Genomic DNA, 25398 nt, shown 5'->3' on the forward strand with positions numbered 1-25398 from the left:
ACCCTATAATAGGTATGCAGTAGTATGACTGGGCCGACGGATGTGGGTCCCAAAACCCAATTACTTGTCTGTATTGAAGAGTCCTGGTTCCCATGTATCAGCCAGAGAGGAGCAGATTGTAAGAGGAGAACACAAATAATATGAATAAATCACTGGACAGGTCACCAATTCCATACAGTCGAATGGCATGCTGTTGCCTAATGGGCAGAAATTCCTGATACTGTAGGCATGTAATCCAATGTAATATGCATCACAAGGTAATATTGTGGTCCTCGCTCCCACCCTAGGGTGTGAGTGTCAGATGCAAGCACTGATGTCGATGCATTTGCAAGTGCGGGAGAGAGCCGGTGTAAGTCTGTTTGGCTACCAGTATGCGAGTACTGCACTGGTAAAGCAATGTAGAGGCTAATCGAATGTAAGAAACTGTAACCAGAGGTTAGCATCGCTTAACACCACGCAAACCCATGCACAACCGCTCATAACTGCTTTAATGTGCCTTACTCCCTCCATATCCAATGGGCTTGTTCTGCCCTGCGACCAAATAAACATCCTCTGCAAGGCTTGGAACCAGGACCCTGCACACACAGCTAATGTGATTTATCAATACGCCATGGTAGATATACAGACAATGGACAGTACCACAAACATATCATACAGCGCAGTCATTCAACAATATAGGAATGTATCCCATCATGCAGATGTATATGTGAGTGGTTATGTCAATCATATAGGCACATACATTTATAGAAATATATCAGGAACATATCATGTGGCAACAAAGCATTACAAATGAATGGAATGGGAAACACCAGCGATACCTATATTATGTAGTGGTGTTGTTCTATGTAATCTCAAGACTCCCTCAGACAGGCATGTGTCAGTCATTGTTGCAAACAGTTGTACAGTTGCACATTGGCCACATACATCACTCTGTGCATGTAATGTACATTAACACAACAGTACCTGCCCAATCATTATGTGTGAACGATACTCATGCAAGGTGCTGTGTGCAACATCCTCATAATAATAAAGGTAAATGGGGTAACCATAGAGGGCTGTGTATACAATAGGGTCGTCCTCATCATGTGTACCTGGACCATTTAGGAGTGATGTGCATACCAGATGCCTGAGGACAGGGGTGAGGATAACAGGAGTATGTTGTGATGCATATTACAAGGGTACATGTGTCCAGTGGGCACATGTGTGAAATGGACAGCTGTGCATAGGGCAGATGTTGTCCTAGGAGCCGCTTGGCCTTATGTTTCCATAGGGTGAGGGTCGGATGTGGGGGAAGGAGTGTAGGTATGGCTGTAGAGGATGGATAGGGTAGGATCACAGACAAGACAGCATACAGGGTTGGTATATGACACATGTGGGGGGATACACCTCAGACGGGGATGGGTGTTCGGCATTCACGAGCCCATGGGAACAGTAGGACGGAGGTTCCCAGCCATGGGCAGCCACCACTGCATCTAAACAGCTGCAAAGGAGGCAGTGCTGAGGGCTGTCCAGGAGGGGCAGCATCATCCTGTAAATGTGACACTCCACCCTTGAGCTTGCGTATCTGGCTTCGGAACCCCTTAGTGAGCCCCCAATGCAACACGTCCAGGACTGCACGACAGCAGACATGTACCTGTCTGGTCCTGCTCCCAGGAGCAACATGCCCCATCCTCAGTGGTGGCACCACCAGAAGGTGGTGCAGAGCCAACAGAGGTTGATATCTAAGGCTGGGCCTCAGATGTGCTGGAGCCTGGTGCCATGGTCAACTGAAATGGGACAGGAGGTTCTGCCAGGACCTCCCAACCCATTCAGCCTATGGTATTGCAGTTTAAACCCACATATGGCTTAGTGATAGACAATAGCTTACAGGATTACCTACAACAGTATGCATAGATATCACCATCAACCCAACACAACAGATGGTATACATTTGCAGAGGGAGTACAACACATGCATATATACTGCATGCAATCTGTACAATGTGCAGTAGACGTGTGACCGCAGCTATGAACAGTTGCCCATTATTGGCATGTCACTGGGAATGCCAGACAGTGCCTGTCATACCACTGTTTCATGTGACATATGTAATGTCAGGGATGCGATGGCAGTAACACATCCCTATCATCATGTACTGTCTGCAATTCTCACACTATGCTCCTGCTGTACACAGATGTGTGTTCAGTGTGTAACACAAGAAACAAATGGTTCCACACACTGACCAGTTCACAGATGGCCCTACAGATGGGGGTCTCTCATGAACAGAGTACAGTCATGTCTGTATTAAAACATGCAGAATAGCCATTACCACACACATGTTAAACAGGCAGCAGTCTCAATGCAGCATAGCTACACTTACATACTGTGGTCATGTGTGGCACATCAACCTCCTGTCTTTAGGCTATTTCCCACTGTATATGATGTTTGAGGTAAATCCAGATATCATCTGTGATACCGTTTCAGAACAACACATCCAGGTACCACTCACAGTGACTGTCATGGCCAAATACCAACATGTTTTTCCTAGATAGTGTACTGTGTTTATCATGCGAATGGCTATGGGAACACCATCACAGCTGTTTCACATGCAGTCAGCTAGATGAGGACTGCAATAGGGTGCAGAGGCCATCACCTAATAATGTCCATCACTTACAATACACATGCTACTGCTGAGCAGGCGTATACCTCCACATCCGCCAGAGAGTGTGTGGGTGGAACAGGCAAAGTACACCAGAGAAGGCTTGGAGACCAAACCATAAGCATTGTCTGCCACACACCTAACAGTACAGGGGTCAAACTCCTGACTGACTAGTCATTACTATTATATGTGCATGACGTTACTACATGCACCACGAAGCCGACATGTTGCTGTGCTGTAAGAACATATGTGTGTAGGTGAGAGACATCTGCAACAGAGAGTAGACATACATTAGGTGTGGCACACATGCCTGTCCAGTGAACGGATGCCATTGTCACCACAACCACACTCTCTAATGGACTCGCAATGACACTCTTTGCCAGGGCCACAAATACACAACCTAACTACTTCATTTGCACCACTGCAGTAATGCACAGGACTACATGCACCACAGGGGATATCTGGAGGTTCTATGGCCTAGACCATGTGAAAGTGTTTGACATCTGTTGGTATGCCAATGAGGGTTATACTGGGAGTGACTGTGGTTGGGAGCATCATAACCCACACGCAGACACAAGGTGCCAGTGCTGACATGCATGTATGCATTGCTGCATGGGTGTGTAGTGGTTGGCTGTGCAAGATGGCTGTACAAGGCAGTGTGAGGGGTACTCCTTGGCATCGCACCAACCGATAATGGTGTGCAGTGCAGGGTTGTAGTGTCTGCAATGTCCCACACAGATGGCTACTGCTTGATCTGCCCTGACATCCTGGTTACCAATGTGTATGGCCATAGCTTTGCAATGCATGCCATGTCTGTGTTTGATAGTCCTTCACATGGACATTGCCTGGGATGTGCATGTCCCACAATACTGTACAGTGACATTGTCAAAGGAAAAACAACTTCAAAAAGATCAACACATGGCAGGTTCAGGTTAAGGCACTTTAATCTTGCAGCAAGGAGACAAAAATGTGCTAATACAGAGTTTGTCTAACTAGAATCAGGAAGTTAAACCATTCTTATACATTTCTTACAAGACATTGCCTACTAAGCTGATGTAATAAATCACAAGTTCTTTCAATATTATTTCATAGCAGCTGTTTGTCCATGATTTTCTGCTAGCCTATCAAGTTTACAAAAAAAACTTCCTAAGAAAAACAACGTGGCCTTGATGACCACCGGTCAGATACAACTTCTCACTATGCAATGTTACTATTCAAGGTACTATGGCTAATTCGAGCACAAAGCAAGTACAGATTATAGTTCATTTCTTCAAGCAAACTGTATCTATCTTTTCTGCAGCTGTGCGTGTTCTCATAACACGAACAGAGCTGATTGTTCAAGTTCAATAACATTATAGAAAACAGTATTGTTCTATTCATTATTTTCCTGACCTAGCAGATAATCACCTGCTTCTCAGTAAATTTCCAAAAGGCATAAGCATGAATTTTGCTGTGCTAGCAAATATTAGATCAGAGAGCATCTTGCAGTTTCAGAAAGCATATTGCAGTTTGAAAAGCTTCTTTAGTTTCATATAAAACTAAGCTGTACATAAAATAGAATGAAATGTGTTAACCCTTTTAGCTTCTAATAAGCACTAAACATATACATTAATACATATTTTTCTAACATTTCCCCCCTGTTAATACTTTTTATTCTATTTTCAAAAGCGTAAACAGTTTGCTTCTTCTCCTAACCTCTTTCTCTTCAGAATTTGCAGTTAAGAGAGTAATTAAGTTTAAACTTATGAAAGTGTTTCATTTTTCAACAGTTCTTCAATTTTAGTACTTTGATACAAAGTTTCAGAAACTGACATGTCTATAAAATCTTTAATTAATCTTTTCATGCAAGGAATACCACAACAATCACACACTCCTAACAGGAGTAATCCCACACAAATGACAATCAGGATGTTGATTAGAATGCTACCCCACCTCCTAAACAAATTTTGGAAAAAATCCATCAGTGGGTTTGGGCCTAGTTTGGTCATGGCCAACACTTGCTGAATCACCTCAAGATGGTTGTTTATCTCATGCTGGTTGTCAGGAATATATGAACAGAACTCCTCTTTTATTAAAGTGCATGCACCACCTTTCGCCGCTAGAGTGAAGTCGAGAGCCATGCGGTTTTGAAGCACCGCAGTTCTCATAGCGTTCAGTTCATCAGTTACTAATTCGAGAGCAGAAAAAGTTGCATTGCTCATTACTTCGAGAAGTTTGGACAATTTTCTCAGCTCCCAAATCGATTTCACTGTGCCATACGCAGGGACTATACCTGCCCACAATATAATAGTGTCACTCAAGTCCATGTGTGTCAGTTTATCTTTGTTTTTCACGGAGTTATGGTTTCTCCAGCCTGCTTCGATTCATCCCATTGGATTCTCAGGTCTCTTGATTGGATATCCAGGTTTCTTGGTGACCTCTCTGACATTTCAAATTCTTCCCTGAGGCAAAACTGCAGTGTGTCATATGGCCGGAACCAGGTAACCCAAAAAACAACTGCCGGACCAATTCTCAGGTAACCATTTGTATGTCTTTTTCCCACACACAAAATAACAATTCTCTACTTTAGTATTAATATATACTTGCCCTGCATGAAACATTTTCTTATCAATGATAGATAGTTGTTTAAAAAGAACAGGATTACGTTGTACTTCATCAACCGTTTTGTGCATTGATTCAAAATATGAGTCATAGTTTGTATCACAAATATAACCTGCATTATTAGCTTTGGTATAACACTTGTAAGGAACAGTCACATTACAATTGCTCCAACCCACCTGAATAGTATCATTTTTGTAAAAACATACAATTCCCTTTTGTGTAACAGGCAGGTACAATGCTATTTTGTCTTGTGATTTCACAGTCGTAGTATCAAAAATCAAATTTTCCCAGGTTTCATTGACCCCTAGGGGGACAGCAGTCATTAACAATCCCCCGTATGCTGTCGGTATAGCTATGCAAATCCAGCAATTTGAAACATTGAAAGTTTCAGTATACACATATTTAATTGCTTGGTAAGTGTTAAAGTTCAGATGCCAGTCTATGAGTAATGCATCTCTTTTATTCAGTTCAGCTCGTGTTGCTGGAAAAAGGAAAGGCCACAGCAAAAAGATTAATGTTATCAATATAGTTAACAGAATGATCATGCAATACTTCTGAGGTTGTTCTGTATTTCTATTTGCTCTGTATCTGGTCATTTTGTTCTTGTGTAACAGTAACAGGTTTTTTGTCCAGTTCAAAGTTTTTAACCAATTTACAGTGTGTCAGATGAATCAGGGCGCTCGCTCTGCAATCTTGACTGCAGTGAGTGTTGACAGTAGCACTTGGTACGGCCCTTCCCACTTTGATGATCTCCAATTTTTTCTCTTGATGACTTTCACCCAGACCCACGTGCCTGGGACTACTGCTGCTTCCAATGGTCTGGTTTATTCTGTATCTGAAACAAAATTTAACTGCAAACGTTGTTTATTACTTAGAAGTCGTCTCATGTATTCTGCGAGTGAACTGTTGGCCTCCTGGTCTGCAGGCATGAGAGGTTTCCATTAAGGTATATAATATGCCCTCCCAAATAATTTTTCAAAAGGAGTTAACCCCTTTGCATTCGGAACAGTTCTCATGTTCAACAATGCCAGAGGCAGACAGTGCACCCAGTTCTTTTGTGTCTCACTAATTAATTTCCTAAGTTTGTTTTTCAAAACTCCATTATGCCACTCTACTAGTCCTACGGATTGTGGGTGGTATGCACAATGGTTCTTTAAGGAAATTCCAAAATATCGGCTCAACTGTTGTATAGTTTGATTTACAAACTGTGTGCCATTGTCACTGTAGATCTTTTCCGGTATGCCAAATCTAGGAATAATTTCTTTAACAAGGACTTTTGCAACAGTAGCTGCATCTGGATTTTTGGTCGGAAAAGCTTCCTCCCATTTGCAAAACATATCTATAATGACAAGACTATACTTCTTATTTTTGCATTTGTTCAGGTCTATGAAATCCATACAGATAGTATGGAACAGGTACGGTGGTGCAGGGAAACTCCCTTGCTTAGGCTTCAATGCCCCTTGTGCATGATGCTTGTTACAAACATGGCATGCCACACAAAAATGTTTTGTGTAGTTTGTAAATCCATATGCTGTGAACACTTGATTCACTAACTGTACCACCCCCCCTGTTGAGACATGGCACTGCCCATGGCTCAACAAAGCTGCATATCTAAACAAATTAGACGGCAAAATCGGTTTTCCTTCTTTGGAGATGTACAGCCCTTTCTCAAGAATTGCTCCTCGTTTTATCCATTTCTGTTTTTCTACTTTTGTAGTAAGTGTCTGCATTGTTTTTAACATTTCTAAATCTAAAATCTCAGAAGGTTGTAATTCCTCACTCAAAAGAAATATTTCTGAAGCTGAAGCTGCCTGCTTTGCAGCTGTATCAGCTCTCGCATTACCTTTCAAAATCCTATCCTGTTGCTTGGTATGAGCTACACATTTACAAGTAGCTACTTTCTGAGGTAACTGAATATATTCTAACAAATCTAAAATAAACTGCACATGATTAATTGGTTTACTAGTAGATGTTATCATCCCTCTATTTTTCCACTGTTGCGCAAATATATGTACAGTAGAAAAAGCGTACTGGCTGTCAGTAAAAATGTTTACACATTTACCCTTTGCCAAGGTACATGCCCTTGTCAAGGCAATCAATTCTGCTGCTTGTGCAGATAAGTTGTGTGGTAAAGACTTTGCTTCTAAAATCTCAGTATCAGAAACTACTGCATACCCCACTAGGTTCTGCCCTGTAGGATCCCTTCTGCATGAGCCATCCACATAATATGTTACCTCAGCATTATCCAAGGGAACATCCTTTTCTAGGCAGTATCTTTTGCTCAATCTCCTGCAGGAAGCTGTGTAGTGTGCCATCCGCAGGGGTCAGGAGCAAAGTAGACAGATTCAAAGTTGTACATCGTTCAATTGTCATATGAGGTTGGCTCAAGAGTATAGCCATACAGGAAAGATGTCTAGCAGGAGAAAGATATGCTACTTTTTCTTGCAGTAAAATAATCGTGACTGCATGAGGCACTCTCAATGTGAGAGGGTGGAACAATACTACTGAGGCCGAAGCCTGTACTGCCATTACAGCTGCTACTACTGCTTGTACACAGTGGGGCAGGGATCACACCACTGGGTCCAGCTGTGATGAATAGTAAGCCATGGGGCGTTGCTTATCCCCATGTTGCTGTGTTAACACTGATGTCATATAACCTTGCTTACAATCTACAGTTTGGAAAAAACGTTTATGATAGTTTGGTAATCCTAAAACTAATGAGGATGCCATCAATTGTTTTAGTTTGCAGAAAGATGATTCTGCTTCTGGTGTCCATTGTAATACATCTTGTGCTGCCATAGGCTTTTTGTATATCAAGTTGGTCAGTGGAGCAGACTCCAAGGCATAGTTTGGAATCCAACTCTGACAGAAATTAGTCGTACCCAGGAAGGACATCATTTCTTTCTTGGTAGTCGGTTTGGGTGCTTGTAAAATTGCTATTTTCCTATCTTCATCTAATGTTCTGCCTTTTTTGGATATTACATATCCCAGGTATTTAACCTGCTTTCTCCAAAGCTGCAATTTGTTTTTGTTTACTTCATGTCCTTGAGTGGCTAGAAATTGTAGTAATGCTATGGTATCTTCTCTGCATTCTTGCTGGGTGGGGGCTGCCAGCAGGATGTCATCTACATAAAGTAAAATCTGACTGCCTCTTGGTGGGCTAAATCCCGCCAAGTTGCTTGCCATCTCTTGTGCAAATATTGTTGGGCTTTCACAATACCCCTGTGGCAGTCACGTGTATGTATACCTTTTCCCCTGAAATGTGAATGCGAACCAGTGTTGGCTGTCAGGGTGTATCGGTATAGAAAAGAACGCATTGCTAATATCTACCACAGAAAAATACTTCTTCTGAGGCTTCAAATCATTCAATAGGGTGTGTGGATCTGGCACCGTAGGTGCTCTAGGTATTACTGTGTCATTTACAGCTTGTAAATCTTGGACCATACGCCATTCTCCATTTGCTTTCCTGACAGGAAATAAGGGTGTGTTACATGGTGAATCGGGAGATTCTACCATTACTCCTTCCTTAAGTAAAGCTGCTATTATAGGTTTGATTCCTACTTCTGCATCTTTCCTTAAGGGATACTGTCTCTTTTGAGGTCTAAATGCTGATTTTGGTGTAATAGTAACTGGTCCCGCTGTACGAATTAGTCCTACATCTGATTTCCCTGTTGACCAGAGTTTCTGGTATGCTCCGTAAAGCATTTTCTTCCTCTTCTAGTAAGAGTGCTAATCAGCTGTCCTTGCTAGACTGCAAGTGTACAGCTGGGTGTGTTTGTGTTATCCCATTTAGCCTCTGCTTCTGTACTCCCTGTTCTGACAATTCTAATTCTGTCTGTTTTTCCCACTTTGTGACTTTTTCCTCCTAGGTCTGCCCATTTCACATTCTTGTCCTTAATTAAACTAACATGTGGTAATCGATTAGATTTATAGAGTGCAAAGAATTCCTGGGGCAATGAACAGCTAACTACACTCTTCCCTTCTGTGTCCCAGTACAGATTACGTAATACTAATCTGTTTGCATGGTTTTTCAACAGTTCTTGCTCATATTCCTTATCAGGTCCTGGTGTGCTACAATAATACAGAGTACAGTGCAACAAATGCTGTTTATCAGTGTCAAGGGAGGGGGACTTACTGATGGCTACATTCATCAGTTCTTCGGTTACTGCCCCTGGACCAGTCGTGACCAAGTCCTGGCTGTACCAATAAAATGTTTCGCCCTCCAGTCACACCAGAAAAGTATCCATTTGTTGCTGTGCTTCCATACCCTGCATAGTTGGAACTACTGCTATGCCAAATATCTGCATAAGATCTCTGCCCAAAAGGTTTACCGGGCATTTTGCAGAAACAACAATTTTGCTTTTCTGGATCATCCCTGAAACAGGATCAGTTATTGCTATGTTATGGGAGAGTGGCTCCTGATACAGCTGTCCATTAGCTGCTTTCACTAATATGTAATAAAATGATTCTGAATTTTCTGGTAGTTTTGAAGGATGCATCAGGGTCCGTGATGCCCCTGAGTCACACAGGAATTTTACTTCCCTCCCCACTACCAGAAGTGTAACTTCCGGTTTCGTGTCTGCTAAACAGAGATCTAGGCTCAATAATGCTAAGTCTAAAATTTCACTTTCTTCACCATCTGCGATTTCTTGCACTTTGTCTATTTCTTCTATCACATCCTCTACTCCCTCTATCACATTTGCGTTTGTCTTTTCTTGGTTACTCCCTTCTAGTCATTTTTGACTATCATATAGTCAGTCCTCACCCTCCTTATCTTCCATGGCTGCCTTCTTGTTTTGCTTGCAATCCCTTGCTAAATGTCCCTTTTTTCCGCACTTAAAACATTCACCCCTTTTCTTTCTCTCTTCAAACTCTTCTGATCGTTTATCAGATAGTTTGTTTCCCTGGGCATTTTTCTTGCCCTTTTTCCTGGACTGTACTACATACACTTCTGCTCCATCTTCTACAGAAAATACTTGGGCTTTCTTTTTCTTTTTACTGTTAACATGCCTTTCGGCATGTCTAGCATATTCAAGTAGTGACTGTAATCTACTTGTATGATGGTCTACCATGTGCTTTGTAATAAAGCTGCTTATAGGCAAAATACTGCCTTTCAAAAATGCATTCTTTAGCTGCTGCTCATACGGGGAATCATGTGTTTGGTCTTCAGGTACCTGCATTCCACAATGGTTATTAAAACACTCTAATAATCTAACATAATATCTGTCAACAGTTTCACCTTCTTGTTGGATGCATTGATTAATGCAAGTCCAGTCTGCCCTAGGATTCCATTTTTCAGAGATTCGGTCTGTTAGACCTTTCACTCTGTTATCCAGTTCCGCGTTGCTATGTGGGAGTGGCTTGTGTTCTGCGTCACAGGGATTCCAGTTGCCACTGATCATGTGCCAATCTGGACCTATAATTTGTCTAACTACTTTTTCTACTTCTTCTCCATTTAAATGATAACTTAACCTCATACCTTGTAAGTCTTCTAAGAATTTTCTAAAATTAACTTTTGGATGGGGAATTCCCGCTGTGGCTTTCCGGATGTCTTCTGGTGTCCACGGTCTATATACTAGGAGAGTTGGGTCCTGCCCTTCCTGTCCTGCCTAAGGATTTGGTACTTCTATGAGTGGACATATCTCTTCTTCACTTATAGCTCGTGAATTTTTGTTTATTTGATATAACTCAGTATTCCCTCTTAAGTTACGTGTTCGAGACCTAGTCTCGATGGGATCTCTGACATACGGTCTTGGCTTCGCTTTGACGGCTGGGTATAGCGGAGGTGGACCAGCTTGTCCACTCGCTTCATATTCTGGTAAGGGAAGCGGAGGGGGCGGAGGGGCTGATGCTATTACCAAATTATTGTCTTCTTTAGCTAAAAACATAGCTTTTGAAGTATTACTTTTTTGTTCCCTACGGTTTGCTTCCTCAATCCACCTGTGTGCCTGAGGAATGCCTAATTGAAGTTGCTTTTTCACCTGACCTTTTGCGTCAGTTTTAAGCTGTTTGACAAGTTTAATAAGTGAGAATTTTTCTAATTTGCCATCAAATTCATATTTATTAACCCATTTTGTATAGTACCTAACATTGTTGGCACGCTGTAATTGCATATATTTTGCATCTTCAGTTAACGGTGGATCTTGGGAACTTTTTGTGCACTTATTTCCCATATTGTTCTGACTGTTAAAATGTTACGTAACCCTTCTTATCTTTACGTGGTACTACGATTTTTCTTTTTCACAGTTTATCTAGAATAACTACCTTACCCATTCTTTTTCCCTGATATATGACACGACTGCAATCTTCCTGTCCCTTACTTGTACAAAACAAATCTCCTGACAGATGATACAAATCAAGTCCCTGATCTAAAACAGAAAAAGATAAATCGCACCTAACCTGAGCCTCCGTGCTTGATCGCCAGGTTCGATGGAAAACCGTTAACTCATCCTCCAGTCGCAGATCAGAATAGTGGCTGGCCTCTTTTGAATGACAAATCAGTCGAAGGTCTTTCAGAGCAGAAGAATCAATGTGGTCTCTTCCCCGTATGGTTTCATGCCACCTGGCCCATCTGACCTGAGGCAAAGTGAGAGTTTCTGGTCCAAAGGACCAATCTGTCAAAGGAAAAACAACTTCAAAAAGATCAACACACGGCAGGTTCAGGTTAAGATACTTTAATCTTGCAGCAAGGAGACCAAAACGTGCTAATACAGAGTTTGTCTAACTAGAATTAGGAAGTGAAGCCATTCTTATACATTTCTTACAAGACATTGCCTACTAAGCTGACGTAATAAATCACAAGTTCTTTCAATATTATTTCATAGCAGCTGTTTGTCCATGATTTTCTGCTAGCCTATCAAGTTTACAAAAAAAACTTCCTAAGAAAAACAACGTGGCCTTGATGACCAGCGGTCAGATACAACTTTTCATTATGCAATGTTATCATTCAAGGTACTATGGCTAATTTGAGCGCAAAGTAAGTACAGATTATAGTTTATTTCTTCAAGCAGTCTTTGTTCAACTATATCTATCTTTTCTGCAGCTGTGTGTGTTCTCATAACACAAACAGAGTTAATCGTTCAAGTTCAATAACATTATAGAAAACAGTATTGTTCTATTCATTATTTTCCTGACCTAGCAGATAATCACCTGCTTCTCAGTAAATTTCCAAAAGGCATAAACATGAATTTTGCTGTGCTAGCAAATACTAGGTCAGAGAGCATCTTGCAGTTTCAGAAAGCATATTGCAGTTTGAAAAGCATCTTTAGTTTCATACAAAACTAAGCTGTACATAAAATATAATGAAATGTGTTAACCCTTTTAGCTTCTAATAAGCACTAAACATATGCATTAATATATATTTTTCTAACAGACATGTACAGATGTACTTGGATTGGCAGATACATGTTGTGTACACAGACTGTAATCCCCCGATATGCCTATACTGTCCTGGTGTGGCGAAACCTGTTTATAGTGAGCAGGTCAACCCTGCACCTGCATTGATAGTATGATACAGGTATTCCCTGGTGTCAGTGGCATTGGTCCATACAGGGTACATGTGTACAGCATTGTATGACCTCTGTGGATAACATTTGATGGCACCACATATGTTGCAGGCATCCAGTGGGGAACATAGTGAAGGCACAATGTCTGCAAATATGTGCCTATTGTACCACTGCACAGGGTGCCATGTCCTCTGCAGGCCACTGCATTCACGCCATGCCTATCTGTCATCAATGTGCATGGTAATAGCAACATAGCGGGATATCCCAGGCACCTGTGTTTGTGCATGGCACATGGGTGCAGGACATATACCGGGTACTAGTAGGGTTGCATACGTTGATCACCAGGCCTTTTGCCAGATATAGGGGTATGGCTTGCCAACACAGTGCCATGGCTGACTGACAGCTGTACACCTCGTGAGGTGGCCAGTTTGTCATAAGATGGACACCATATAGGAAAACTACAACATCCGCTCCCCAACATGTCCAATGGTAAGACACTCACAGCCACCGCTACACAGGCTCTGACAGACAAACACACATTTGCCATGTCCTGTATACGAACCCCAAACTACCGTATCACATTGCAGCAATATGTTTTTAGGGCACGCGCTATGGCAAATACTGGGTTACAGCACACCTACAGGTGTAGAACTAGGTAGGTGACAACAGCAGGACTGGCAAAGGTGGTCATGTGATTTGTACAGAGAGTGCATACTGTACAAAGCACTGTACTTTTCTCACGCAAGCAGACACACACACAAACACCTAGCATGTCTGGGATTAGAGCACCAACCTAACTACTTTAGCACACTACAGCATTACACAGTTACAGAACGCGCTACCCAGATTACTGGGTTATAGTACTCCCAGAGGTGTATTTGTAGGTGGTTGACATCATTAGCCTTGCCAAAGGTGGGTATAGGAATTGTATGGAGTATGAGCAGTCTAAAAGCATTATTCAGTCTTCAGGCAGACAGACACACACTTGACAATTCTGGGATTAGAACACCGACCTAACTACTTTATTACATTACAGCATTACTCAGTTACAGAACGCACTACCGAGATTACTGAGACACAGCACTCCCAGAGGTGTATTTGTAGGTGGGTGACATCATCAGCCTTGCCAAAGGTGGGGATAAGAATTGTATTGAGTGTGAAAAGTCTAAAAGCATTATTCAGGCAGACAGGGACAAACACACCCACACACACTTGGCAAGTCTGGGAATAGAACACCGACCTAACTACTTTATTACACTACAGCATTACGCAGTTACAGAACGCGCTACCATGATTAGTGGGACACAGCACTCCCAGATGTGTATTTGTAGGTGGGTGACATCATCAGCCTTGCCAAAGGTGGGTATAAGAATTGGATGAAGTGTGAGCAGTCTAAAAAGCATTATTCAGTCCTCAGACAGACGGGGACAAACACACACCCACACACTTGGTAAGCCTGGGATTAGAACACCGACCTAACTACTTTATTACACTACAGCATTACGCAGTTACAGAACATGCTACTGAAATTACTGGGTTACAGTACTCCCAGAGGTGTATTTGTAGGTGGGTGACATCATCAACCTTGCCAAAGGTGGGTATAAGAATTGTATGGAGTGTGAGCAGTCTAAAAGCATTATTCAGTCCTCAGGCAGATGGGGACAAACTTACACACTTTGCAAACCTGGGGTTAGAGCACCGATCTAACTACTTTATTACTCTGCAGCATTATGCAGTTATAGAACGCGCTACCGAGATTACTGGGACACAGCACTCCCAGAGTTGTATTTGTAGGTGGGTGACATCATCAGCCTTGCCAAAGGTGGGGATAAGAATTGTATGGAGTGTGAGCAGTCTAAAAGCATTATTCAGTCCTCAGGCAGACGGGGACAAACACACACACACACACGCCAGTGGTGGGAACTGAACACTTGCCTATCTACAGATCACTATTACGATACTACATAGTTACGAGTCACGCCACACAGACTGCACATTTCAAGGCTGTCATTATGACCTTCTAGGAATGCAGACATCAACAGGGATGCTGGCAGTTAAGATGTACATACCTATGAACCTGTGTGTTTAAAGTAGGAATCCATCCTGACCTGGAGTATGCCCAACTGTGGAATGGACGAATGCTATCACTATACAGGGTTACAATGGCCATGCCCATACACAGAGGCACATAACTGACACAAGGTGTTACTGGGTATGCTCACACACTTAGTAGCACAGGACTGTTCGGAATGCACTATGTGTCCATCTACACAAGGTTATACTGGGCATGCTCATACACTTAGTAGCACAGGGATGTCTGGGATGCACTCTGATTCTAAACACAGAAGGCCACAGTGGCCATGCTATTGCAGTTAGACATAAAGAACACATTGTAATGGGCTCTGGTGTTAGTAGTTGTCATTGTTAGCAGGAATGCTGCTCTACATATATTTGACACCGGTCTTTTACACAATGTCTGCTGATGTCCTTCCCCTTAGATGTACCATCCTATGCCAAGCACAATACCACCACTCGCAGTGATGTATTTCTAGGAGTGGAAACTGCTTGGCCAACACAACGAGCCTTGCTAGGAGTGGCAACTGCTTGACTACCACAATGTCCTGCTGTAAGTACGAGGTTGTCCAGTGTTTGTCATTCTGGGATGACATAACTGGCAGTAGACAGACCTTTGACACATATCACATGCATCCATGATTCAAGGGAGTGGGGATAATACCCAAGTCGCATCCGCCCATATAGTGCCATTCCAAGGCAAATGTCCTAAACACAGGATAACACCCTGACACCTAGAGGACAACTACATTGTATGCTTATGCTAAGCAGTGATAGATGTTTAGCATCCATAATCACAGCTGCTCACTATAGATCCAACAATGGGGAGTACTGACATCTGTGCAGTGAAGAACACCTGGCTGAAGGCTCTGTAGTGCACAATAGCACTACCATCATATACCTCAGAACCAGACATGTGGGCCATAACACAGGTATGGACCGCTCCAGGTGGTGGTGTCCCCACATACATAGAGGCCACTCACATGTTCTGACCGGTACCCCCACGAAAGGCATCACAGATGAGTCAGGTGCAGGACACAATGTCAAATGCTAAATTCTAGGATGTAAACATCAGACACCACCATGCCCTCGAACCACCAATACACATCCATACATGTTGTGGGACATATAAGAGTACACCACCATGTGACTCTTGACCAGTGGACTGTACCAAGCTCTACATCAACTGTAAAGAGTACCCATGTACTGACACAGTTGCATCATGTGTTATGCAATGCAATGATACCACTGTCTCTAACCAGGTCAGCTGTACACATACCAGGGGCCCTTGGTTATTTACAGCATTAGCAGATGACTGTTGCTGTACACCAGTACACACCCTCATGTTTGGATATGACATACATGTACCTGCCCTGGATATGTACATGCCACACACACACAACATGTAAATAGCATAGCTGATGTTGTCATTTGTGAAGACAGGTGGCTACAGCCATTACACACATGCACATGGAATGTAGGTCGATGGCTGCTGAATGCTAACAGTACATAACGTGTGATATCAGCGTTAACAGAGGTAACATTCCCTCTGTACCGGTGACCCATTACACCTATCATATCATACAACAGTCCATGTGTCATGTATGTCATTACACATGTCCACCAATTGCAATGCCTACAAACATGCCCAAATGACAAGATTGTAGGACCTACACACATGTACATGTAGTGGTGTGAGTTCAGATACAATGCTTGTGCAGTTGCTGATGTATGCAGGTGACATGTATCTTAGCACATCATGCAGTTGCAATGCAGTCTCAACATTGCCAACTGTATATGGTGATATGCTGAATGTATGGAAAGATGTACCTCAGGTATGGACAGATGTGTGGAAATAACTAAGTGGTGGGGCATCTTTGTAGATGGATGTTTGCTGAGGACAGCTCACAGGTGTGTCACAAGCGGTCCTACAATAACCTGTGTATCTAGTAAGCAATGGATTTGTTAATTGAAGGACATAACACACAACATAGACAGTGGTCAGGTTGACACCGAAGGTAAATCACTTGACACCTGTAACAGTTAAGACGTCCCGTGTGCATATATCAGCACTGTTGCCAAAGGAAGCATCAGTACACTTTGTAACGCATGTAATACTGCTGTAAGTCTGTCATACATATCGTGAGCTAGGCAGGTGTTTGATTCACAGTACTGGCATATGTGATTGCGTGTGTCCATATATGTCACATATGGTGGGAAATACATCTCAATTGTTACTCACTCTCCTGTACACTAGTGTACACATCTGTACAGACTGCAATGTAGAAAGCAGGACATAGGCAGGGGTGTGTATCTCACACATATGAGGTATCTGTATGTGCGTGACATAGGTGTATTCAAAAGTGAATGCCACAGTGTGTGTGTGTGTGTGTGTGTGTGTGTGTGTGTGTGTGTGTGTGTGTGTGTGTGTGTGTGTGTGTGTGTGTGTGTATGTATGGCTGTCTGGTCCCTGGAGTGAGGATGTATGTTACCATACTGAACTGATAAAACCCCTCCCCCATCCAGGTGATGCAATCTACTATTCGTGTTGATGTCCCCGATCTTAGGCGATACTGAATACCTGTACATGTGCATCCTTTGTGCTGCGTCATGTAGGTGCACAGTACTTTAATGATGATTTGCACATAGGCAGGGGTCCTCACCTCAACAATAGCAACTGTGTGTGTGTTACTGTGTTGGTGAATCCGTGAGTGTGTGGGTGTGTTACTGTGTCACTGAATACATGTTTGTCAATACCTGAGTGTGTGGGTGCAGTTATGTGTTGGCATCTTGTCATGGGAACATGTATTACTGCTTCCCAATGAGGCATCATACTTCCCACTGGCATCTACCCATGTAACCTGCTAGACTGCTCTCTTAAGTCACCATTCCATGTAACTGTACTTGTGATGTCACCCAGTATGGATGTCACTTCTGTAGCCACAGTAGCTTAATATACAGCTATCATGCTCTTGGATGAGTAGACGTGTTTGGAACGTGGGATATTCTCACTGTTATGTGGCAGCTACATGGTGCATGCTGGTATATTCATACATACCTGTGAGTAGTCCACATTGACATATGGGACACTAACTGCAAACACTGACATCCACCAGCACGTGCAATTAGACCTGAAGGAGGAAAGCAGAACATCATGACCAACATGCAGTTACTGTTGTTACACAAGATACATACTGATAACAGTATGAACTGCCTTGTACACCTATAGTACATGGCATGTCTGCTGCCTGTCAACAGAACTCTACAATTGTAAACTACACTTATCTTCCTAGTCTGTTCACCCTGTGCATCAGACCATATGAGCATGTCCCTGCACCGATGGTGTGGATGTCAGGGATGCGGCACAGGCATCATCATATGCACATGGTGATAATGTTTGCCAGAGGCCTAGGCTGCACCATTGGATGACATCATGTATGTGGGTTAGGGCCATTGATCTAATTGGGTGTGTGTGGATGTTATGCATTTGTGTGTTGCGGTGCCCTACATATGTTTCCAGTGTGTGCGTGTATGTATGCACACAGTTCTGACATGTGGCTGGCTTACACAGTGGTATTATTGACAACTGCGGACTGTACAGGCCAGGTTTTACAGTTCACAGTGGCCAGCCATGGACATGTGACCTGTGCCTGCCAGAGGTTGCACAGGCACTACCAGGCAGAGGTGCAGATTTGGTACTGTATGATAATACTTGTCCACTGGAATCGTGTCCCTGTTGGGACCATCAAGGGCCATGTGCACGTGGCCTGTTGTGTCATGGTGTGGACAGCACAGCACCAGCTGCACTGCTGCTGCTAACGCTACTATGGGAGCAGACATGTGAGGTAGCTCATTCATGTAGACCTGAAACTGGTGATGTAGCAGGCCTACGTCCAACTTCCCAATGCCTCACTCATACCAGATGTTCCAACACATACAACTCATGCTCGTGGATTGTCATACCACAGTCAAGGACTCCAACCATGTCACCAACCATCTATCCAAAGCTTCAGCAATCTACTGTTGAGCATTTACCATTGCCTGGATGTTATTTAAAGAAAAGACGGCAGCCCTCTGAAGCCTCTGATTTTCTCTGTTGTGCCATTCAGCATGTGCCTGTGCCTCCATTACAGCCTGAAACATGCGTCTGCTGACACCAGCTGCTGTGCTCTGTCTTGCAGGGGCATGTTGGCCAGATGTCCTCCTATGAGCAGCACTGGCCACATGCCTGTGTGGGGCACCACCAGTCAGTTGGCTGACACCATGGTGTGCAGGCACACCTTCCATAGCCCCCACACTTTCCTGTTCCAAGCTACCACATGCCAACTGTCCTTCCTTTATGGCCACTAGTGATGGGGTATGTGTAGGCATGGGATCTGTGTGCGGGGATGAGGGGGATATAGGTGGAATGGCAACCAGTGGCACAGATTCAACCCCTGACAACCCTGCCTGTGCCTCAATCATACGTTCATCATCACTGCTGGAGTCTGTGGGGACACTAACATCAGATGGACCGCAGGAGGGCAACGCACCTACATCACCTGTGAGGGGTAGACAAGAATTGTACATTACAATCTATACAATAGACACAGACACACACACACTATGGCACCAAACATACATGTGATATGACAGAAGGCATGCAACATGCATGTGATACACAGATGACATGCAGCACAGACGATAATAGTGGTTAGTCATCATACATCCCTGGGTTGCACACAACAGCATGCATATGTCATAGCAAAAGGCATACAAATTGCACAGTCATAGTAGTAGCTAGGATACATCCCTGTGTTACACCATGTAGACCAGCACAGATTAACAGTACACCTGCCTGATGTGTGGCATATGACCTTGACAATCACATGTAGTATGACATGTGATCTGCTGGCATGTGCAATGACATGCATACATGTTTAACACAATGGTGTCCTGTCAAATATACAGTGGGTAATGGTGTCCCAATGCAGCATTGCCTGTCCGTCCTACAGATATACTGCACATTTAGCTGATGTGCATGGCCATTGCAGGGAATCTTGAGGCGTCTCTATTGCTATACAGTGTGAGTTACAGACACAGTTCATAACCATGACTATGTTCAGATACAATACATATATACTGTGGAATGTGACCCACATCACTGAGGTGTATACACACTAAACCATGATGTGGAATGTGTGACACAGGTCACTGAAGGGTATACGGATGACACCCCTGCACATCTGCAACGATATTGCTGCTGCCTGGCAACTATGGCCAGACATGGCAAACACATCAATACACCATGTCCCACATGACATCTGTGAACCACACAGACACACACACACACACACACACACACACACACACACACACACACACACACACACACACACACACACACACACACACACACACACACACACACACACACACACACACACACACACACGAGGAGCAAGTATGACATTGATGTCCGACACCAGCAAGGGGAATGTACTGTATCTGTGGGCTGATGACTTTACGCCCCCTATACAGAAAGGTTCTGAAGGAGAGGTGTTGGTTGAGAACCAGGAACAGATTCAGGGGAATGATTTTTACCCCGAAGGTCAGAACGCATTCGCAATCAGGGGTATCCACCAGCAGGGACCCACCCTTCATTGGTGCAACCTCCCCAACATCAGGGGAGAAGGGTGCAACCCCGGGGGTGGAGAAGGAACAGGAACCAGGACTGGTAACCATTGGTAATTTTATAGAAACTAAAATAGGTGACTACTATATGTATTCCAAGGATGATTACTATATAATTACAGTGATGTTCCTGTTACCGATACCTGTTTTATGCTTTTCATGAAAGGTTTTAAATTTGTTCCCAGTAGAGGTAGTAGTATAGTTCATACCATTTTGGACCTGAAGTTATTTATTCACAAGTTAAACTTAGAGAACTTGTTTGGGGAGACCCCTGGGGCTCCCAGTTTACATCTGAGGAAGTCCAGTACATTCAATCCTCCTTTACATCCCCAACTCAAGAATTTAGAAATCAGGATTGAGCAGCAACTCAGAAAGGAATTAAGTAGGGCCAAGTATGCAGCTAATTTAAGTTCAGAAGAGGCATCTTTATTGCATGATTTAGGCCACAATTTTTCTCTTATAGTCATGGAGCCGGACAAGGGTGGGGGGACGGTACTCATGGATCAGAATTTGTATGAACCCAAAATGTACAACATTTTACATGATTATACTAAATATACATCGGCTTCTATTCATGAGATACATTTATCATATAAAAAGATCGATTTGGCTATTAAAGACCTGTTGGACCAGGAGGTTATCGAAATGGATATTTTTTCATATCTCGACAATTCTGATCCAAGAGTGCACACCGTGTTTGGCGTGCCTAAAATACATAAAAACCTCTCAGATCCACCCTTGAGACCTATAGTGGCGGCACAAGGGTCGAAAACACACAATATTTCAAAATTTTTGGATTGGAAATTGAAGCAATTGTGGGGGAGGCATGATTACATTCTTAAGGATTCATGGGCTTTTCTTCGTAATGTGACTATGGACCTCTTCAAGCCTGAAGTAATATTCCTTACCATAGATGTGGTAGATCTTTTTTCTGTTATCCCATCAGATACAGGGTTAACATGGATGGAAGAGGCCTTATGGGAATGCCCAGGGGTTACTTGTAATGATGTTCATATGGTTATTGAACTATTGAGTTTAGTTTTGCACAATAATTTCATTTTCTTTGCTGGAGAGTATTTCCAACAGATTTCTGGTGTGTCCATGGGAGCCAATTGTGCTCCCATTTATGCTGATATTATATTGTCCATATGGGAGAAGAAATTTGTTCTTAACAGTGAATTTTCCACATATTGGAACCACTATTGTATGTTCTTGGATGATATCTGTATTTTTTGGGTTGGGCCTGTTGATCGTATAAATGATTTTATTGCTTATATCAACAATTCTACTACATTCTTGAAGTTCACCCATCAAATATCCTACAACAGTGTTAATTATTTGGATGTGACCATTACCAAGGATGGTGAAGGGTTGAATTCTTGTATATACAGGAAGCCGACATTCTATAACAATTACATCCATTATCAAAGTTCACACCCTAGATTCCAAAAAAGAGGAATACTGAAAGGACAATATGTCAGAGTTTCCCGTATGACCTCGGATGACCAACAATTTGGTCATGAGTGTGATAAACTAACATCGTTGTTTCAAGATAGGGGGTACCCTATGGCCATGATTCAATCAGTTCGGGAAGAAGTGGAGGCAGCTTGATCTACTAGATTCGGTCCTATTTTAGGTAGGGGAACTGGTGACGTATATGGTCCATCTAATGTGAGTGTTTCAGGTATATTTAATAGTAACTTTGCTTTTATTACGGATTTTAGTGCCAATGCAGGACATATTAAGAAAATTATGGACAAGGAATGGCGATCATTTCAGGATCTCACTGATCTGAGTCACCTTAAGGGCAAAACCTTAAAAATGTTTTTTAGGAGAGGGTTTAACATTAAGAGGGTTTTGGAACAGGATGACCACCTATTACGTTCCAATCGACAGAGAAAAGAGACTTACAAATGTGGTCGGTGTACCCTATGTAAATACATAGTTCATGATGATCATGTATATCTGGACAGTAGAAACAGGGATATCAAAGCCCTTGAATACTCTAATTGTTTCTCCGCTGGGGTAGTATATTTGGCTGTCTGCCAGTCCTGCTAGGCTTTATATATCGGCAAGACTGAAAGGCAGCTAAAGCGTCGTATATATGAACATCAATATGACATAACAAAATTCAACAGTAAAAATGCACTATACAGACACTCCATTCAGTGTGAGGGAGCTAAGTTTTTGTTCTTTGTCCTGGAATCCGTCCCTAGGGACATCAGGGGTGGACCTTGGGAAACCAAACTTGCCCATAGAGAGACGTTTTGGCAGATATTTTTAGAATCTAACAAGTTTCCGGGTCTCAATGACTCTATTTATATTGCCCCCTATTTAAAACTTAAGGCAGGGCGAATATAATGGTGTGTGAGGTTACATTCTAAAAAATCTTAAATATAAATTTTATTTAGTTGGTATTTTGCTTGTTGTATGGATTTAAAATATGTGCATATATGTTCTTACATACGTTTATGTTTTGTAAACACATATTTGGTTACTTGGTTTAACTTATTTTACTTTATTTTATTTAGGTTGTTGTCTTAAATATGAAGGATTTTAGTATTAATTTATATTTAATTGTTTAATTACAACACATTAACATTAATTGTATTAATTGAAGTGTGTATTTAAGCAGTTTCATTTTACATTGTTTTTATCTGAAGAAGTCGCATTGTCGATGAAAACATGTTTTGTAACAAGAACTGTTTGTGGCATTAATAAACCTGTGTTTTTTGGAGCTTGAGGTACCTCATTGTGAGCTGTGTTAATATCAGGCGGTGGTCGTTTACCGGATCGGTTTGCTGTTTTTGGGAGTTATTGGTGAACACAGCATTTTCTTTCTGTGGATCTGTGGGCTGATGTGGATACTGTACAGGTGACTGCTGTCATGTCGTGACATACTCAAGATGTTCAACACATCTTATGTGGTGGATTGATGTCACGCCTACACAAGATGGGCACAGGCCTGTAGGATGTCTAGTGTTCCACATCCGCAATATAACCATTACACAAAGGCCATAGTTGGACCATGTGTAACCATTGTATGACAGGGTGTATACACAAGCACATCACATCTACTGTGTGTGTTGCTTCATGTCCCTGGCCTTCCTCCATGGCCATGTGTGTACATGTGTTGGCCAAATTATTGTGATGAGCATCTGTTTCACATGTCTGTGTTGTCCCATATGACATACACCCATAGATGTCATATGCTCCACTGACGACAGGGTTATGCAGACAAAGGGTGGTATGTTTGGTATGTGGGATATGTTTTTCAGGATAGTTAGGCAGTGTTACAGCCAGGCCACTGGATGTCATGGACATGTCAAGATAGCACATCACATTGTGTGACATTCATAGCAGGGTTATGATCCACACCAGTGAATCCTGTGGGCTGGCCATACTCCAGCTCACTGTGTAGTACTGTTTGTATTCCCCACATGTGTAGTTCTGATCTGTAGTACATGTCCCTACAGTGAACAGCACCTCCACCATTGTATGCACAGCTGTACACACATCTGGCAATGACAGTTTGTGAGGATTCATGTCGGTGATTCACATAGTTTGCAAGTGTTGCACAAGGGTAGCCATTGTGATGCATTGCAGGTCTGACCTGTATATTGTGACAGGACCATACATTATGTGTACATGTGGTAAATGGCCACATGGCTGATAGATCTGTGCATTACGATGCCTGATAAATAATAACAGTCTCATCTGCAATGGGCTGCTGTCGCAGCAGAACACCAGAGGTACCTAAATAGGAGTAACACAGCAGTATGAGCATTATCCATGCCTGCATGATAGCTAAAGGGTGCAATGTGCATGTTAACACATACACCAGTACATTAGACTATACTATGGTGTATGCACATGTGTGCATACACAGAGTAGCATACTATAGTATGCGGCATGTGTGTATACATGTCTTGCATATGATGTTACATTACATATTGTACAGTGACACATGGAATATAGTTGTTATAGGTGCAGTAGTGATTTACCAAGCAACCCCAGGCTCGGTGGTTGAGAGACACCCACCTCCACAATATCGGCTAAGGCTTGTGGATGTTGTTTTGCAGGTGTCCCCAGTTTGGCCAGTAGCTCCTCGGTATGTGTGAGTGGGGGCTGGGTTGGTGGTCCACCACCTGTTGCGCCTTGTTCCCTGTTGATTGCATTCACACGCTGTTTTGCCCCTCTAATGAGGTCTGTACAGTGTCTGCACACCTGCTGGTATGTGCAGTTGTGGCCACCCACATCATTAGCCCTTCTGCAAAGTTCCATCCACAGAGCACCCCGCTGCTGTGCATCCTATGGCACATGGCTGAACAGGATATCATGATTGTCATGTAGGTATGGGATGAGGGCCTCATCCTCCAAGCGGGTATAAGGAGGTAGCATTGCACACGGCATACCTGGAAGACATAATGATGGAGACAGGTCACAGTAACTCACAGAGACATACAGTGCTACAGCTGAACATACATGCATATCACATTTATTATGAGTAAATAGTTATCTTTGCAAATCTACATGACACTGACACCACTGACATGTTTGTGTCACACACATGTGACACTCAATGGTGAGTGGATATTATCACTATATATGTGTGTGTGTGTCACCTGATTACATTGCTCATACTCCATGTGGATGCTGTCTTGATGTGGGCATGTCTGTTTGCCTGTACTGGTGTTCCTAACTATCAGCACATAGCTGGATGTGTCCACATTAATGCCGTCGACCTTGATGCTGTGTATATGTCACATATAAAGACTTACACTGCCTTAACGGACATGACCTGTGACCCTCCGGACTTGCTCACGGAAGGTTTTACATGTATGTGTTCTGCCATATACATCTACATGGCACTGTACAGCAATTCAACATCCTGCCATGTATCACCTGTGT

The sequence above is a fragment of the Protopterus annectens genome, chromosome 1.part2 (genome assembly GCF_019279795.1).
Source record: "Protopterus annectens isolate FY-2018-M chromosome 1.part2, PAN1.0, whole genome shotgun sequence".
Lineage (NCBI taxonomy): Eukaryota > Metazoa > Chordata > Ceratodontiformes > Protopteridae > Protopterus > Protopterus annectens.